Source organism: Macrobrachium nipponense, chromosome 1 (assembly GCF_015104395.2).
Source record: "Macrobrachium nipponense isolate FS-2020 chromosome 1, ASM1510439v2, whole genome shotgun sequence".
Lineage (NCBI taxonomy): Eukaryota > Metazoa > Arthropoda > Malacostraca > Decapoda > Palaemonidae > Macrobrachium > Macrobrachium nipponense.
In genome coordinates, this window is record NC_087200.1 from 97,373,136 (window position 1) to 97,385,789 (window position 12,654).

Consider the following 12,654-nt stretch of genomic DNA (forward strand, 5'->3'; position numbering starts at 1 on the left):
TACCCAAGCCTGACTCCCCAAGGCAGCGAGAGGCCATGGCTTGTTGATGCCCTTTCAAGTACCCAAGAAGCCTGACTCCCCAAGGCAGCCGAGAGGCTTTAGGGCGCTGGTTTCCTCTTAGCTCCCTCGTTTTCCCCTTAGGCAAGTCATTGGTTGATTCCTCTCTCCAAGGGAAGTTTGACCAATCGTTGGCCAGACATACCCAAGCCAAAAGTTAACTTCTTTTGGGGGTTATTTTGAGGGTGGGGGGGACCAGCAGAGAGCTTCGTTCTTTAACTTCTAGGCATCTTACACAATGAGACCCCAGGAACAGTGACAAGCTTTCCGGAATGGTTCATTTATATACATATGTTTGTGTGTGTGTCCAATGAAAATCAATGAAGTAATTATAAGTACACAAACAACATTTGCATGTGTATGCATACACACACACACACACACACATATATATATATATATATATATATATACATATATATATATATATATATATATATATATATATATACATATACATATATATATATATATATATATATATATATATATATATATATATATATATATATATACTATATATATATATATATATACCTATACATATATCTATATATATATATATATATATATATATATATATATATATATATATATATATATATATATATAGATTTTATATTATATATATATATAATATATATATAATACTTATATATATACATATATGTATACCATATATATATATATATATATATATAGGATATATATATATATCTATATATATATATATAAAACGACCATTCCAAACAACCTGGTTATTACAACTCACCAATCAGAATTCAAAGTGACCTCACAGCAACCACATACGTGAACTTTCATAACATAACTATATGATATATATATATATATATATATATATATATATATATATATATATATATATATATGTATATATATATATATATATATATATATATATATATATATATATATATATATATATATACTTATATATATGTAATTATATATATATATATATATATATATATATATATATATATATATATACATATATATATATATATATATAGATATACATATATATATAGTATATATTAAAACGACCATTCCAAACAACCTGGTTATTACACTCACCAATCAGAATTCAAAGTGACCTCACAGCAACCACATACGTGAACTTTCATAACATAAAATACGAATGAGTATTCTAAAGCAAACAGTTAAAGTAAGTCAGAAATGTGAGATACCAGACTAAGTTTATTAAAACAAGTGTAAAGTATTCACATAGGCTAAAGGTAGTTAAAGGGCATTACCACATCAAACAACTTTAACTATTTCCCTTCTTAATTCACTTCAAGAAAATTGCAGGGACAGCACAATATGTCACTCTGGAAAAACAAAGATTTATTCTATCACTAGTGGTCAATAAATGAAACGCCAGCATAAAAATTAGTTTCAAATACAAAAAAATGCATTTTTAAATTCAAAATTTATAAGTGGAATTCACAATCCTAAGAAAATTTTACTATTACTTGAAAACAACACATAATTAAATCAATTCTTGAATTAAAATAGTAGTCAAAATTATATCAAAATTGATAATCTTCAAGAAATTAGATTAATCATATAGAATTAAAACTTTTAGGAAATACTCAAAATTTGAAAAGAAAAAGCAAGTAAATGAAAATTATTCAACAAGTGTTAAAGTGTTAATTTAATCAAATATGAAAGTTAACCAAATAAATTGTGAATCCAAAAACATGAAAGCACAAAATGTGTTAAATGTATCAAATTTACCACCAAACGTGAAAACTAAGAAATTGTAAACACAAGAATATAAAAAAAACATTTCACAAGAATTTAACAATTCACAAAACACAGAAAATTGAAATGAGGAAAATTAAATAAATTCACCAAGTTTCTTAAATATTTTAAGTATTTTAAGTGCGCTTAAAACTGTAAAGAATAACAAAACCTTTTCACAAGCTGCAGCATCAAAATTCACTCTTACAATGTTCAGATTCCACAAATGAAAACAATTCCATAAGAAATATAATAAAAACTAAGAGTAACCAAGTATAAAATATTTGTTACTTTACAAATTGAAAATCCCTCGATCGAGAGAGAGAGAGAGAGAGAGAGAGAGAGAGAGAGAGAGAGAGAGAACCAACGCAGATGGTCTTTAGAATCAGAATGAATATATCTTTGTATGGGAACTTTTGGTTCTGTGACACTTATGCCCAAAATGTATGACATCATTACAAGGTGAAACATTTTGGAGCCAAGATCTTTTTTATCATCTTACAACTAAATTACTTTACAAATTTATAAATTTCTTTAAAAAACGAGAGAGAGAGAGAGAGAGAGAGAGAGAGAGAGAGAGAGAGAGAGAGAGAGATTTTATGGTTATCAGTAACACTACGTGGTCTCAGAATAATAAGAATTCTCTTAAATCGAAATCGAAACTATAAATAATGTCATGGAATGTTCTAGAAATAAAAGAATGACGTCACTTCCTAAAGATGACATAATCGATCACGGTACGTTCTAGAAGCTATATGACGCAACATTACAAAACATTGTGATATTGTCATGTGGTTTGGGACAAAACAAAGGGGACCCATAAGCATTCAGTACTGCATGTGGCTAATCATGTAAATGTCATGTTAACAGAAAAAGACGAGGAAGGCCGAGTCCCCTCTGTCTCTGTGATGACAGCTACAACATACATTTTGGAACGGAGATCTCACTTCTCATTCTGTGTTATTCTAATCTTGTGAAATCTGAACATGCCGTTACAATAATTATCAATATTACTCAGAATTTAGGATAACTAGAAGGCTAAATATAATGATACTGGAAAGAGATACTTTCATTTTACAAGGCAATATTAAAATATTCCTCCCTACAGAAGATTAGTTATCCCGGGTTTGAATCAAACAATTCACAACGGGATAAATAGTCTATAATTATATTGTTCTTTCCAGAAAAGGGTTCTAAATATACACAATAGGATTACAAACTTTGAGAACTCGGTGGAGAGCTGTGTCTCACCTCTTAAATACGATGATTGCCCGGATTTTGGCTGTTTCCTGGTAGTAGGTGGGGTAGCCTTACAGATACCTTCTATATTTGTAGTGACAGGGGCGAAAAGGCCTTTTCCAACTTCAAATCTAAGATACTGAACAGTTGCCTTCCCAAGCACACTCTTTTCTAGTTTGACTGTTACTCCTGCTTCCCGTAGTTTCTTGAACACTTTTCTTAGAATCTCTAAATGTTCTTCCTATGTTGTAGATTAAATCACTATGTCATTAAGGTATACACCTAGTCCTTACATAGATCCTAGCAGTTATGGAAAGAAACGAATTTCTCAAGCGAAAACAAGAATCTAATGAAAGCTGTGACCAATTCATAACTCAGTTAAGAATTTTATGCAAAACTTTCAATTATGATAATGAAGAGAAAATGATCAGGGATCAATTTATCATTAATCTACATGATGATAAGGCTAGGGAGAAATTACTGGATCATATGTAGATGGATACAAAACTAATGACCTTAGAAAGGGCTGTGAATTTTGTAAAAAAATTATGAAATGCGAATTCAGCAAAAGCAGCAAATGACTAGTAGCAATACTGAAGAAGAGGAAGTTAACGTTTTGGAAGAAGAGAAATAAATACACAAATCCTCGAAATAAGCTTAAATCCAATGATGTCAAAGAAATAAAAGATTGCAGATATTGTGGTAGGACTCATAAAATTAGAATGTGTCCGGCATATATGGTCAAGTGTGTGCCAAATGTAAGAGAAAGAACCTTTATGCTAAACAGTGTAAAACTAATTGGAACTCTGAAAAAGTGAAAGCTTATGAAGAGAATGAAGAGAGTGATAGTGACCTTCAGCAAATTGGCACGATAAATGAAGCGAAAGGAAACATTTCTGTGTCTCATGAGACAAAACAGTTTGTAACCATGATTTTTAAATCAGAAAGAAAGTTTCTGATTGATTCGGTTGCTACATGTAATGCTTTGAGTGTTAAAAAATTGAAGCGTTTGATTGGCAGTGATAAGGTAGATTCTTGCGATAGCATCGAACTGAAAGTGTTTAATGATAAAGCAATCAAGAATAAAGGCATTAAAACTCTAATGTGTGAAAGAAAAGGAAAGCAGCATAAACTTCTTCTTTTTTTGTAGTGACGGAAAATGTTTCTTCTTTAATAGGTTATAAGGATGTACAGAAACTGAAATGAATGAAAATTCTTGTGAATGATGACCCGAGTGCTAAGGAAGAAATAAATGAGGTTTCTTCAAAAGTGTTACATAAAAAGAAGATTATTTCTGATTTTCCTAATTTATTTGAAGGTTTGGGAGAATTAGGACCTCCATGTAAGATAAATATTGATAATACAGTGTCACCAATGATCCATGCTCCAAAAAAAAAGTTCCTTTTGCCCTTAAGAGAAAATTGAAGCAGCAGTTAAGTAGTATGCAAAGTACCGTTATTGAAAAGGTCTCAGAACCTACGAACTGGGTTTCTAGCATGGTTTCAGTAACAAAACCTAATTCAGATTTAAGGATTTGTTTTTAGATCGTTCAGAACTGAACAAAGCTATCAGGAGACCCCATTATCCACTTCCAACAATAGAGGAAATTTTACCGAGATTGGGTATAGCTAAAATATTTTCAGTTCTTGATGCAAAGAATGGGGTTTGGCAAGTGCAGCTTTACAAAGAGTCAAGTTATTTCATTACACATAATACACCTTTCGGTAGGTATAGATGGAAGAGAATGCGTTTTGGCATATCATCGGCACCAGAAGAGTACCAGAGACGAATGCATGATGCCTTACATTAGTTACATAATTTAGATGGCATAAAAGTAATAACAGACGATATCCTAGTTTATGGCAAAGGAAATACCGATCAGGAAGCTTTGGAAAACCATGATAAGAGCCTATTAGCTTTATTGCAAAGATGCCGACAAGAAAACATCAAGTTAAATCAAGAGAAGATGAAATTGCATGTGACAGAAGTTAAGTACATTGAACATTTGCTAACAACATCCAAAGAATATTGAAGCTATTAATTGTCTAAAAGTGCCGAGTGATGTCAAAGCATTGAAAGATTTTTAAGAATGGTTAATTAATTATCTTTCAAAGTTTTTACCAAGGTTGTCAGAAATAACTCAGCCATTAAGAAATCTGGAAAAGAAAAATGTTGAATGGCAGTGGAATTCTTCTCATGATGAAGCACTCTCCAAGATTAAGAAACTAATTGTTTAAGCTCCTTGATTGAAATATTTTGACAGTAATTGTAATGTGTCTTTACAGTGTGATGCTTTAATGTCAGGATTAGGTGCTATCCGAATGGAAAACGGTCACCCAGTGCCCTATGCTTCTAAATCGTTAACTGAAATAGAACAGCACTATATACAAATAGAAGAAGATATGTTAGCCATTGTTTTTGCAGCGTTACATTTTGATCAATATCCTTATGGCAAAGACGTTATTGTAGAAACTGACCACAAACCTTAGGAAAGTATTTTTAAGAAACCATTACTGAAATGTCCTAAGAAGTTACGACACATGTTTATTGCAGTTGCAGAAGTTTAAAATAAATGTTAAGTACAAACAAGGTAGTAAAATGTATATGGCAGATACATTAAGTAGAGATTTTTTGTCAACTACATTTCCAGGTACTGATAAAACTGATGTAATTGTATTATATGAAGAAAGAGTTAAGTAATGTAAATATGACAGAACATGTTGCTGTGACAAGTGAAAGGCTTGAAGATATTAGATAAAAAAAAAAAAGACCATCAGAGACAGTAACTGATAATTATATTGATTCCGATATTGAAATTGAAACTGACGTAAATGCAAATGAAGTGGCTAATAAATCTTGCATACATCGTCAAGCTGATAACTTAGAATTACAAAGAACCAGAAGTGGTCGTATTGCAAGGAAACCTCAATATCTTCAGGATTATTTGTAATAATTTTAAAGAGCCAATTAGGTATGTAAGATTAGATGTATTTTGCAGGGACCATTTATGTAGAAGAAAGGTTGTTCCAAATTTTGTTCAGAAAATCTAAAAGAAGGGAGATGTACCAATATGTGAATGTTGTGATCTAGTTTTGTAGTAATCAGTGTATGAATATTGTTTGGCATGCTGTCTAAGTTTGGGAATCATATCTGCTGTTTGTATTTTGGTAAGTTACGTGACAAGAGTGGCTTCCGTATCTCCCACGCTCTCCACAATGTTGGCTCGTCATCACTGTATAACTAATTGGTAACCTGTTTAATTAACTAATGTTAACTACCCTCAGTTTATCAATAAGAACCCGTAACAATAAACTTGACCGTGAGAGTAGAAAGGATCGTTTTTTTTCTGTAGAGTGCAGGAAATATTCGCTTTGAAAATATTTATGCGTTGGGGATTGATATATTTTTTCTTTTTCCTTTTTTGTGACTTGTGAGGGAAACTTGGGAAATATTGTTGGTCTACTAATGATATTGAGGTCGGGTTGAATCCTGAATACTAAGGGTTTCTAAGGGAGACAAATTGGTGGAAGGAAACAATAAGGATCATACTTTGTTACATAAAGTCACTAATATTGAAGCCGGGGTTCACCCTTTTCAGGGTATTGTTGATGGCGTTCTTTCTCAGCCAGTTCAGATTTTCATTGAAGGTGTTAATAACTTTTTGAACACCAAGGGAATTAAAAATGATTTAGAGGCGTTTAGAGGTTTTGTGGGAGCTTTCTGGCAAATCAGACATTCCTTAAATGTGAAGTTAATACTAGTTTGACTAATTTCAGCTTTCCAAAGAGGATCCATTTCTAACTGCCGTCAATTCCGTTTTTGACGTTTTATCTGAAATAAAAAAGATTTTATTATAGTTTTTTTCATAGAGATCTACCATTTATAGTTTTATCATCTTCTTACCAATCTGAAGTATATGAAAAAATAAAGATCTTTCTATAAGGAAAAAAGTGAGTTTCAAGCTATTTGAAATTGTACGCTGTTACTCAAAATTGCCTTGTAGATAGGAAATTTTGAACAAAACTTATTTTGCAAATAATATATCGATTTGCAATTTTATATATGTTATCTAGAACACAGTCGGCAATGGTGGGCTAAATTTGGGCGTGATTTTACCATACAAAATCAGATTTTTAGTAAATCAATCATTTTTGAGAAAATCGTATTTTTTTCCGTTAAATTCCTCTAAAAAAAAGTAATTTCGCACTAAAGTTATGAAAAGTATTTTACTTTGTGATAGACCTTAAGAGCCGTAACCACGACCAGTATTACCGTCATTACTTCGTGTGCTGTCAGTAATACTGACGGTGTGTACGTCATGCCGAAGTACCATCAGTACCACAAAATGGTGGTTAATGACTTCAAAATCCAGTCATCAGTATTTGAGCGGGCCTTATATTACTGATGGCGTGTTCGCTGTACTGTCATTCCCATCAGTACTATATAAGAAAATCAAAATTGATGCAAGTGTCGAAGATGTAAAGAAGAAAATAAATACGTTGCGAAACAACTCTCGCAGAGTTGAAAAAAATCCACGATTCTAAAACAAATGGAGCCAGCACTGAAGACGTCTATCAGTCACTTGACCGAAATTCTGTTAAGATTAACGATTCAGGTAGTGACACCTTATAAGCACCATTATCTCGCCCATCGTCATCATCAAGTAATTACAACAGCCATAGTGGCCTAGTAAACAATTCCATGACGCAATTACATCCACGGATTCAATATTTCCATGAATTTCTAGGTGAAGGGGACATTGATAATTAATGAAATGTATTACCATTAAATAAATAATGTCAACAATATGCTAAATCAATACCCTAACCATGCTTACTTTACCTTGAGGATAGTAATTATAGCTGCACATGTTTTATGTACTATCCCGCTGCTTGTTGGTTTTCCCTTGACTCCTGAATAACGTAGGTCGGAAAAGCTTCGTCCATTTGTCAGATAACGGAGAGTAATAGCCAGTCTTTCATTGGCAGATATCCATGCTTTCCCTTATAACTGTATTCTTGCAAATTCTTTCATATTTGTAGCTTTTATCTCATTTAACAGATTTAAATGATTGTCATTCTTACGTTTTGCAAGCCAGTCTTTGACTCACTTTTTGCGGTTCCGTTTTCTCTTTGACGAGAAAGCCAGAATAATAGCAATACATGCTTTCTCTTTATTCCCCATTTTACCAGAACGCAATAGCGACAACCTCTCGATGTCGGTCACTGAATGTACTGATACTTCACTCAGTAATAAATAGTGAACGCGTGTTTAGTGTACTGACAGTACCAAAATAACGACAGTATTTTTAATGACAGTAATACTGATCGTGTGTACGGCCCTTTAGGCATCCTCCTTAGCAACTGAGACACTACAGAAAGTATATAAGATGGGTCCAACAAAACTTCAGTTTTTGCACGATAGTCTCAAGTTGCTCCCTGACTATTGTCAGCTTTCAAAACAGGCTACTTCTCTCCTGGTGCAGTTCCCTCTACTTCATTGCCTGGTTCATTTTCCTCCCGTCTCATGTGCTTTTCATAAGTCCTCATGTTTAAATCTCACTTGTCTTAACTATCTGTATTACCACATTTTCAACTAGCGTTTTTTACTATTTTTGCTTCTGCTTTAACCACAAAATGATCAGATATATCACCATCATATCCATAAACTGCTTCCACTGACTTTTACGTGCACATAAACTTACAAATATTTATCTTCCCTGGTAAGTGTTTAGTTCCCATGTACGCTTGTGAATATTTCTCTTTCGAATCCAGATACTGTACTTCCAACAACCAAGATATCTCCTGAATACTTTCCATTCCCTTTCACCTTTATAAATCCATACATGCCAACTATGCTTGTATTCTATTCTCTCTCTTGCAGATCCCCTCATTTTCTGTTTCCTCCAATGACGTTAATTGTCTCTTTCCCTGCAAATAAATCTCATTTGTAATTTCCATTTCATGAATAAAAAGACCCTCTATTCTTCATTTTTCGAAATTTACATCATATATACATGTCTGAAACCATTTCTTTTCTCCAAAAGGTGAACTTCTTCTTTTAAATTTTATTTTGCTTGCTATGAGCAATATCTTAACTCAAACATTTTCCCAGATCAGAAAACCTTGAACTTTTCGCTGTGTGAAGTTATATCGTACGAACACAGAAATTCCTGCAAACCATTTATTTCTCGAAAATAAAACCCTGCCAAATCACATTTACAGAGGGCTCTTTCTTTCTTTTTCTTTTGTTTAATAAACAGCAAACCCACACGGCTATCTTTACCAAACCCTCCATCTAATACGTGCAAACATACACACACACTTCCATATATATATATATATATATATATATATATATATATATATATATATATATATATATATATATATACCAGGTTATTACATTTACCAATCATCAAATTCAAAGTGACCTCACATAAAAAACGACTGAGTAATCTAAAGGCAATGATCCCTTAGAAAGCTTATTAATCATGTGAGAATTCAGACTAAGTTCATCAAAACAAGTGTGAGGTATTCATATAGGCTTAAGTTAATTAAATGGTGTCAGTCCATCAAACAACTTTAGCTGTATCGCCTGTCTTAACTCACTTCAATAAAATTGAAGGAATATCACAAAATATCACTTGGGCACGTATACAAATTTAATCCTATTACTGGTGGCCAATAAATGAAACACTGTTATATAAAAGTTTTTAATAAAAAAATTATTTTTAATTAAAAAATTGATAAGTGGAACTCAATCTTAAGAAATTTACTATTACTTGAACACTCAAAGTCTATTTGATTCTTGAATTGATTTATTAAACAAAATTATACCAAAACGAGTAATTTATCAAGAAATTAAATTAACCAAGTAAAATTAAAACTGTTAAGAAATGCTTAAGATTTGAAAAGAAAATGTAAGTAAATGAATATTATTTCACAAGTGTTTAAGTATGAAATTAAATCAAGTATGCGATACTAAATCACTAAGAAACTATTGCGAAAACTAATCAAACAAATTGTGAATGCAAAAACATGAAAACCCAAGATGTGTAAATGTATATATATATGTGTGTGTGTATGTATGTATGTATATACATATATATATATGCATGTATATACTATAAAAAATAGTTTTTTAGCAACTTTGAAAGAACTGGTCATATGAAGAACCAGTTTTTCCCGTAACTAGTCATTTCTTCACCAACCATTAAGCGACAAAGTATCTATATTGCGTTTTTAAACGTATTCCTTGCTGTGGATTTGTTCTTTTCTGTAGATGAATTGCCGCATATAGATTGAACAAGAGTAATGCGGAATATGGGTCTGAAAACCTATTGAAAATTTTTCACGTAAACACATTCCAGTGAGGAACTCACTTTTAATGAACGACGTCGAACCAGAACAACAAATTAACTGCCAATAACCTCGTATAGGTCATATTCTCTTTCAGCTTCTTACCAGCCTTTATGTCTCTTATGTTTTACCTGAACACAGTATAGCGAATTGGGCTTTTCTTTTTTTCATTGCCAAGGACAGTGTGATTATAGCTATGGTAGATTCACATTAACCGTGCGTCTGATGTCTAAGCCAGTCCCTTACGGTGCTCCTGATTAGCTGTTGATAAGCCAATCACAAGGATGGAAACATTCAGTCTCTCGAGAGAGTTCACATAGGCAGGATGTATGTTCCACCTCTCCTGAGGAATACGTTTTTCAAAAGTATCCCTCAGGAGAGGTGGAACATACATCCTGCCTATGTGAACTCTCTCGAGGGACTGAGAGTTTCCAGCCCTGTGATTGGCTTATCAACAGCCAATCAGGAGCGTCGTAAGGGATTGGCCTGAGCATCAGATGTACGGTTGATGTGAATCTACTATAGTCTATAGCAATTGTATTTTCAACTGTCGTAATAACACTCTTTTCGATGTAAAAGTGAGGGAAAAATATTAAATGAAGACTTATTCTTTATTGAGATGGGTTACGTATGCTCGTAGAATATCGTTAACTGACATCTATTGAAAAGAGATGGTTAGGTTCCTTTGAGAACCTAACTATCTTCTTTCAAAGGCTGTTTAGGGCCAATTTTTTGTAAGATTCGTAGAGACAGGTTTTTGCCCTCATTACAGACGACTGTTGGAATATTTTTGAATTAGTGTACAAACAAGGCTTAAAAAAAAGACTCTCCGTCAATGATGTTTCCATTTTCCTTTCCTACTCTGCTCTGTAGCTTTGGTCAGCTATCAATTTCCGTGTGCTACTACAGCATGTGCTGGCCCAAGTGTTTTACTCGGAACATATTTACGTTGGCGTCAACTGTCCGTAAACGTTGCTATACTCTGTTTTTTTTATCTGTCCATCCGTCTGTGGTGTTTTCGCATGGTAACACTGCGTCCGGGCTTTAAATAGTTACGCTATGTGTAAGTTTTAGGTAAATAAAAGGATATCTTGGTGAACATTTGCAACTGAAAAGTGTTTTAATAATTTACTGTATGCGAATTACACCACTATTATTCGAAAAAGGATATTGTTTAAAGCCCTGGACGCAGTGTTACCATGCGCAAACACTACAGGCGGATGGACAGATGGAAAAAAACATAGTATAGTTCTCAACAATTGGTTTGTGGCAAAGTCTAACCTAAACTAATATTACTCCACTTGTGTATATTTGGATAAGCTTCTGACAACAAAGTCCTGAGATCCAAATGCATGAGTAAGAAACAGTTTTGACTTCTGCAGCAGGATTCGAAACTGCTTTCGGAGTTCCAGAACGAGGTCAAAGCCCATAAAACACTGTTTGAACGTTACAACCATATATTCCGAGCACTTCCTTCTGTGCTCCTGATCACTGGTGAAATATGGACACAGGATATCTTACAAAAGTACTCTTGTAAGATATCCTGTGTCCATATTTCCCCAGTGATCAAGAGCACAGAAGGAAGTGCTCGAAATATATGGTTGCAACCTTCAAATAGTGTTTTATGGGCATTTTATCACACACACACACACACACACACACATACTATTATATATATATATATATATATAATATATATAATATATGTATATATATGTGTGTGTGTGTATGTATATATATAATATATATAGATATATATAGATATAGCTAGATAATATATATATATATATATGATCTAGATATATATATATATATACTTATTGAGATATATATATATATATTATAATAATTGATATATATATATATATTATAGATATAATATATATTTGTATATATATATATATATATATATATATATATATATATACTATAATATATATAATTATATATACATATGATATATACATTTATATATATCATTATTTATATATTATATATATCATATATATACGTTATATATATATATATATATACATATATATATATCTGTATAATAGATAGTCTATATAATATAATAAGTATTTTATTATATATATTTATATATATGATAGACATAATTAAATTATACATATATTATATATATATATATATATGTGTGTGGTGTGGTGTGTGTGTGTGTGTGTACACTTATATATATTATATATATATATATATATATATAGTATATATA

At 32.1% G+C, this 12,654-nt stretch overlaps 1 protein-coding gene across 2 annotated transcripts in view; it reads left to right on the plus strand.

The window, feature by feature from the left end:
- Positions 1-12,654, plus strand: part of LOC135220258 (uncharacterized) — a 42,027-nt gene that overhangs the window by 3,826 nt on the left and 25,547 nt on the right. The gene's annotated exons all lie outside the window — the stretch shown is intronic.